The sequence below is a fragment of the Lipotes vexillifer genome, unplaced genomic scaffold (genome assembly GCF_000442215.2).
Source record: "Lipotes vexillifer unplaced genomic scaffold, Lipotes_vexillifer_v1.1 scaffold496, whole genome shotgun sequence".
NCBI classification, from domain to species: Eukaryota; Metazoa; Chordata; class Mammalia; order Artiodactyla; family Lipotidae; genus Lipotes; species Lipotes vexillifer.
The window spans coordinates 9369237-9377159 of NW_006786690.1; the positions used below are offsets into that span (position 1 = coordinate 9369237).

General features: G+C 54.6%; 1 protein-coding gene across 1 annotated transcript in view; it reads left to right on the plus strand.

Annotated features, from left to right (window-relative positions):
- Nucleotides 1-7923, plus strand: part of LOC103078103 (protein-arginine deiminase type-2) — a 43592-nt gene that overhangs the window by 614 nt on the left and 35055 nt on the right. The gene's annotated exons all lie outside the window — the stretch shown is intronic.

Here is a 7923-nt window from a genome sequence, read left to right on the forward strand (position 1 = left end):
GCATCCTCTCCTCTTTCCCTTCCCCGCTCTCCCCTCAGCACCTCCCTTACGCCCTCAGACCCTCCTGGCTCACCACCCGCCTCAGCCCAGCCCCTCCCTCCACTCCCAGATCAGCTGAGCTTCCTCCAGGATTTGCCAGGGGCTGGGGCAGGGCCAGAGGGGAGCTGCCCAAGGGCGGAATCTGGCCCTAGGGGTTGCCTAGGCTCCAGCTTCGCCCTGTGGGGGCTGCTGGTGGTTGCCTGTCGCCAGGCACTGGCCATGAGCTCCCTGTCCCCAGATGCCTTCCCCTGACTTCACCCTGGGGTCGGGGAGGGACCTCGTTCCCCCAGACCGAGGGTGTGAGGTGGAGTCTTTGTCAGAGGCGCTCTCCTGTTCAGGATGCTGTTCCCCCTGGCCCTGTTCTCCTGTCCACGAACTCTGGTGGGGTGCAGGATTTCTGAGACAGCAGGACCTGGGCTGGGGGAATTGAAGTCAGGGATCCCCTGCTACCCCCAGCCCCCAGGAAGCAGCCAAGTGCAATGACCTGTCTCCCCACCATGCATGGGGCAGGTCTGGCGAAGGTGTGGCTGGTGTGAATGAAGGGGTGGAGAGTCCAGGGTGGGATCCTGCAGCCCTCTGTTCCAAGCATTTGAAATGTTCCCCACTGCTAGCGTGGGAGGGGTCAGTACTGAGAGGAGGGAGCAATGCAGGACCCAGGGGTGGGGACCCCATGCTGATACCCTTGGGCAAGTCCCCTGAACCTCTCTGTGCCTTGAGCTAAGCTGGAAGTGCCAAAGTGGCTTACTGCTCCCAAATCATTCTGTCATCTGGAGCACCCTGCCTCTCTCAGGCCCCCCCACCAAACCCCATCCCTGTGTCTTCCCACACATCCTCCCCAGCCCATTGTCTCTGTCGCCTCCAGGCCCTGCTGGCCCGTCTCTAGCCTCTTCCTCATCAGGCATTGGTCTTCCCTGAGAGCAAAGGGCCTGGTCACCATGCAGACCAGGGACCCTCTCCACTCATTGGCCCCTGGCTTCAGTTGTCCACATGTAAACCTCAGGGGTGGTTTCTGAAGGTCATAACACAAAACTGGAGTGTGGTCCAGGCCTCAGTGGCCTGGGAGCGCTCCCCTCCCTTCTGCACCCACCCAGTCCTAACTAGACACTGCCAGGGAGTGGGACAGGAGCCAGGATGCTCACGTCTCTAAGCCTCAGCTGTCACCATACCCGCCTGTTTGTTCACTGGGGCACTTTTAGTGCAGCCTGAAAGGCTGGCATGGTGCCTCCATTGAGGGGTGGGGAGTAAAGAAGGGGTTCAGGCTCAGGCCCCCTGCCCGCCCTCTGTCCTGGCAGAGAGAGGCCGAGCCCGCGTAGGGGCAGGGAGCAGGGGAGATGTGGACTCTGGCAGGGGGCAGACGTGTGACGATCCCCTTTGTCCTTTCTCAAGAAACCAGCTGCAGCCCCAGCGACCCTCACCTCCCACCTGCACTTCCTCTAAGACTCTCCGCCACCCCCAAGAGAAACAGTACAGTCTAGACCAGCGCTGTCCAGCGGAAATAGAATGCAAGCCACAAATAGAGCCACATGTGTAATTTTTAATTTTCTAGTAGCCACATTTTTAAGGTTAAAGTAAGCAGGTAAAATTAGTTATAATAATATATATTTTATTTAACCTAAAATATCCCAAATATTAGCATTTCAGTATGTAATCAATATAAAAATTATTAATGAGCTAGTTTACATCCTCTTTTTCTTGCTAGGTGTTTGAGATTCAATGTGTGTTTTATATTTACAGCCCACCTCTATGCGGACTAACCGCATTTCAGGCGCTCGATAGCCACAGGTAGCTGGCGGCTACTGTATATGTTGAACAGCGCAGGTCTAGAGCAGAGCTTCTTAACCTCGGCACCTACCTCATTTGGGGCTGGATAATTCTTTGTCGCCAGGGGCTGTCCTGTGCATTGTAGGATGTTTAGCAGCATCCCTGGCTTCTAAGCCCTGGATGCCAGTAGCAACTCCCCAGTTGTGACAATGCCAGCAGTCCCTGGCGGGCCAAGTCACCTCCAGTTGAGAACCACTGGTCTAGTGGACAGAAGCCCCTTCTGAAACTAAGGAGACTGGGCCATTGTTACTCCTGATAGCTGTAGTGGTAAGAGCGACTGTCAGTATTAATAGCAGGAGATATTAGTGAGCACTTACAGACCAAATGCATTATCTCCTCTCTTCCTCTCCACAGACCTTGGAGGCTGTGCTAGGATCATCCTATTTTGTAGATGAGGAAAGTGAGGCTCAGAGAGGTGAAGCCATTTGCCTGATGTCACACAGGACTCAGGTCTAGTTCCGTGTGGCTCAGAACTCAGGCTCTGAATCTCCACTCCAGCCTGTGTGACCCTAAAACTAGCAGGTTGAACTGGGTGCACCTCTCAGCATGTGTCCCTCCCACCCTCCACCCAGGCCATGAGCCCACTGCCCCCAGAGACTTCACCCACCTCCAACTGACCCTCCACTTCCCACTGAGCCCTTCCCCAGCCAGACACAGGTCCTGACCCAAGACCCCACGTGATGCCCCAGGGGCTCCAATCTCCAAGGAGATGCCAGGGGACAAGGTCTGGTGGACCCTGGGCCTAGTTACTGAGGGAGTAGTGTCTTGACCCCTCACTCCTGAGTCACAGAGGCAAGTGAAGAGACCTCAACACCCACCCCTTTTCCCAGGGGCTCTGGGCCGCCTTTCCTGAGATGTACACACGACCTCCTTCCCCTCCAGACACACAGCAGGGGCCTCGCCTGCCCCTTCCTCAGCAGGCCCTAAGGGTCACCCTCCCTCTCCCAGCAAGACTGGTCCTTTGGGGATGATGACCTGACCCAGCCGCATTCTGAGTTCTGGCAAGCTATAAATAGATACGCAGAAAAAAGGAAATAGGATTTTTTTTCCCTAGAGATTTACTTGGCGATCACTGTTAAAGATACTTGCTGTTTCCTTCTACCACCCCGAAGTGTACTTATCTTAGGTCTGGCACATGTACGCCTCGTCCCCGCACAATCTCCCCTGATGGGCCCTTTAGCTGGCAGCCGTTTCTCCACTGGGGCTGGCCTGGCTCCCCATCTGATTCTGGCTTGGAGTTGGAGAGAGGACATTGAGTGAGCGGCACCCCCATGTCGGTTTCACCCTCCCCGCTCACCTCGGCCGGACACCCCCCGAGCCTGGAGGGATTGGAGAAGGGGCAGCCTCGGAGTAAATTAATGGTGTGATCGCGCTCTGCCCGCCTCTCCCGCAGACTAGGCTGTGCAGACAGCTTCTCCTATCCCTCCCTGGTTCATGCGTCTGTCCCGGGGCGTGAGAGTTCTCAGTTGGGCAGGTGTCCTCTTCTCCCTGGTGGAGAGAGGTCAGGACCCGTCCCCTGAGGTCTGCAGGAGCTTCAGAGCAGAGATGATGGTATCAGCTATCGCTTGCCTCTCCAGGGATTTCTCCTGGTTACATTTGACTCATGATGAGCCCATGAGGTAGGAAGTAGGGGTGATCCTGTGCCCCTTTCTCTGAGATACCCTAAGACAGAGGCTAACCAGCCATTTCTCCTGGCAGGGTCTTGCCCATCACTCTCTGGCAGAAGATAGGAAAGGGGGTACCAGGGCAGGAATTCCTAGACGTCAGCATAGCAAAATGCTGGGAAAACAGGGCATGGGGCAGTTACGTATCCTGCCTTGGAGGAGAGCCTGCCAAATCTAAATTCATCCCCATCTCACTCCCTCAACTCACTCAGACCCCTTCTCTCTGTCTCTTGGTTGGTCTGAGTGTTTTAGAAGGTATCCTTAGGCAAAGGCCAGGGAGGGTCAGCAGTCCGGACTGAAGCAACGAGGACTTGGTGCCTCCCCGTAGGGTGCCAGGCCCCATCTCCTGCTGACTCCCCTGCGCGCATTCCACTCCGGCCACGTTGGTTTTGTGGATGCTCTCGGCCCTTGAATGCACGCCCCTCATCCCCACCTCAGGGCCTCTGCAGGCGCTGTTCCCTCTGCCTGGAACACTGTCCCCCAGACCTCTGCGAGCCTGGCAAGTCTCAGCTCACGTGACCTCCTCCAAGCAGCTTTCTTGACTCCACCCCATTTCGTAGCCCCAGTCACTCCCTACCTCATGACTGTTGTTTTTATCTTTGCAGATCTTATTATTTACTTAATATTACTAGCTAACTTATTCTGTACCAGGCAGCCTTCTGGGCACCTTGCACACGCATCTCACGTGTACTTAATAATTTACATGTGTTTAAACCTCACAACAACTTTATGAGTTAGGTACTATTTTGGGGGAAACTGAGGTAAGGGATCTTTGTCCAAGATGGCACGGCTGGTAAATGGCGGTGGTGTGGAGACCAGGCCCGTGACTGCTCTGCCAGGCCTCCTGCTAGGGCTCGTGTTTTAGGCTCGTCCTCTCCCTGCTCACTGTCTTCCTTCTTCCTGTGAGCTTCCTGCCCTCAAGTCACTGAAGGGCCCCTTGGCTGGCTGAATGGATGGATGGCTGTGGCCAGGGATGCATGTGGACTGGCCTATCGTTGGCCTGTCACTGGGCTCTCCACCCCCGGCCTCAAGGGATGGATACCGTTGGACGGGCCGGTGGAAGGTCAAGGGCATGTGGCCGAGTTTGGCCAGAGCAGCACTTGCTCCTGAGAGAATGACAGGAGGTGGCATTCAGGTCAGGTCAGGTGGGCCCATAAATTAGAACAACACCCAGAGCCCTCGACTCTACAAAGGAAGCCCTGCCAGGAGCTGCTCCAGGGCCTGGGCGTCAGGCTGGCTCCCGGGCAGCGGCAGGGTCCTAAGGGGCAGCTGGCACCCTGTGGTTCGCGCTCACAGCCCCCTGCACGGCTGGGGTCCCTGAGAGCCTTGCCTCCCTACCCACAGGGCCTGAGCACAGCGGCAGGGGCTCACCCCGGTGCCCACCCCCGGCTGGACAGGCACACCTGTTCAACTTTGGGGGAGGCCAGTGTTCAGAGACAGCTCTGTCTTGCCCAGCCAGGCCCGACCCCATGCCTGGGGCTTTGACTGACCCAAGCCTGCTTATCCTGGTCACTCACCCAGGAGCCCAGGGCAGGAAGCCAGCCTTTGGTCTCCCCTCTCTGGACCTCTGAGCCCCACGTGCAAAATAAGTAGGGGGCTTCTCATTTGATCCTCTCCTGAGCCAGGCCTGACAGTCCCCCTCCCCTGCCAGCTGTCCCTACCTGAAGGACCTTTAAGGAGGAGGACTGTAACCTCTGGATCCTCTCCCAGGAAGGGAGCAACCAGGCCCGGAGCTCAGAGCACTTGAGTTTACCCCACACCCTGCCCATCTCAGTCTGTCCCTGAGACTCAGAGCAAGACTTGCCCTCTGTGGGCTTCAACATGCTCATCTGTAAAATGGGATGACATTAATACAGGCCTCATGGGGTTATCGAAAGGATGGACTGAGGTCACGTGGGCCAAGGGCTTGAAACAGTGCCTGGTACATAATACTCAGAAACTGGTTATCAGGAATTAGTATTGGGTTTATTATAATATTATTAAAACAAATAATAATGAACTATGGCCTCAGAAAGTTTATAACGTTCATGGGAGAGAAATGTTGAACAAGTGTTAAGTGTTGTTTGAAGCACCAGCAAAGGGAGGGAGAGATGAGTCCTGGCTGATAGGATCAGGGAAGACTTCCTGGAGGAGGTGGCAACCTAGCTGAAGGGTGGACAGGGGTTCACAGTGTGACCAGAACAGGCCATGCAGGAGCAAGTGTACCTGGCAAGGAAGTCGGGACACATGGGGGCAGAAAGGGCATAGTTTCTGTAGCCTGGAGTGTAAGACTAGAGGGTGGATACATTTAAACTGGGGCTTTGAATGCCAGGCTCAGGTGTTAAACTTTGTTCTGCAGGCAGGAGGGAGTCATTGAAGGTGTCTGCGGAGGGAGTGACCATAGATTAGATTGTTTCTTCCCTCAGGAGCAGGACCTTGGGCAGCTGGAGGTACCAGTGCCTAGTGAGAGAGGCCGCTGAGCTTACCAGGCACAGAAGAAGGCTGGCTGAAGACAAAAGTCATGTTTCGTCTTCACCCATCCCTGTCCAGACCAGCTACCCACCCCAGGCCTCCGGCCACCACCACACCAGGCGGCTCCTGGAGGGTGCTCGCCATGGGGTTGCACGCCAGGTTAGCACCCACAACCCCCCTCAGATTCCTGCAAAGACCCAAGGACAGGGTGTTAAACCCAGCCTGCCAGGAGCTGGGCTCACTGTGGAGCAAGCCCCGCTGGTGTTAACAAGGCCCAGGGCAGGCAGACAAGCTGGGAGAGCCAGGTGCCAGCGAGCAGCAGGCACGTACTGCCCTCGAGTCCCAGGCTGAGTGAGCATCCCAGCCCTGTGAGGCCAAGCTGGTGACCCTCCCCACTGACTGAGCGAAGACCAGAGAGGCTGACTGGCTCCCTAGAGGCCACACAGCATTTTTGGGGCTGAGCAGATATTAGGTCACAACACCCAGAATTCTCTTGGGCCAGGCACAGTGAACATCCCTCCTCTATCGATACATCTGACACTACTTTCCAGTCTTGCTCAATGTTCCTTTGGTTGACTCCTGAATCCATTGCCCACCCTGCACCCTGGTGAATCTGTCTGCAGTGCAAAAATGATCACGTCTCCCCTGCTCAGACGCCTCGGTGCCCGCAGGAGAATGGCCAGCTCCTTGCCATGATCTGGGTCCTCAGCCCCCACCCCTCTCCCTCCCCTTTGCTCCCAAACTCCGGCCACGTTTACCTCCTTCCAGTTTGTTGAACATGCTGGGCTAGCTTCCACCTCAGGCCGTCACCCAGGCTGTCCTTGCTGCCTGGAAGTCCCTGCTCCTCTCCCTCTCTTCACTTTGTCCAAATTCAGCGGTTCTCACACTGGTCCCCAGACTAGCAGCAGCAGCATCACCTGGGAGCTTGTTAGCAACGCACTTTCCTCCCACTGTATATGTGTATCAAATCATCCTGTCATACACTTTAAATACATGCAATTGTATTTGTCAGTTTTTCCTCAGTAAAGTTGGGGGGGGAGAAATGCAGTTTCTCAGGCCCCACCCACCCACCCCATCTGCTGAATCAGAAACTCTGGGGGTAGCCCGACAACCTGTATTTTAACAGGCTCTTCAGGTGTTGCCGATGCAACTCGAATTTAAGAACCACTGATTTAACTAATTCTTAACTATCGTTTAGAGAGTAAAATTTAAACCTCAACTCAAACATGCCACTTCCTCCAGGAATCCTTTCTCGACCTCCAGGCGAGGGCTTCATGGAACCCCATACGTCTCCTTTAGAGCAATTTTCACAGCTGAAATCACATAACTGTGTAATCCGTCGGAAGTCTTTCTCTTCCACTGGAACATTTGCTCCATGGGCCCTGGGAACATATTATCTTTTTGGCTCTACCCCCCAGGACCTAGTATACGCCTGGCACATAGTAAGTGCTCAATAAATACATGTTGAGTGAATGAATGACCACATAAGCAAGTCCCCTCTTCCAGCCCTTCCTGCAGCAAACATTTACTTACCGTGTGTCTGTGCTAAGCCAGGTGCTGAAACAAAAAGAAAATCCAATCTCTACCTTCAAGGAGATAAACTGCCACAAGGGGAAATAAACATGGATGGAGACAAATCAATTGAGTCGTCAGAGAGGAATGGGCAGTTGCCAGGCAGAGAAGTCAGGGGAAAGCACTACAGGTAGAAGGAACAGCATATGCAAAATGCATGGTGAGATGAAACCATGCCGGGAGTTGAGAGGGTGGGAGGAGTTGCAGGAAGTGAGGCTGGGGAGTCCAGTTGAGGTGCTGGTGGCTAAATGCCGCTGGGTGAATACCAGGCTACAGAGTTTGGATTTATTGTTTGGCAGACACTGGAGAGCCATTGAGTATTTTTAAGCAGCCAAGTAACCTGATTTCTTTTTTTTTTTTTTTTTTTTTTTTTTTT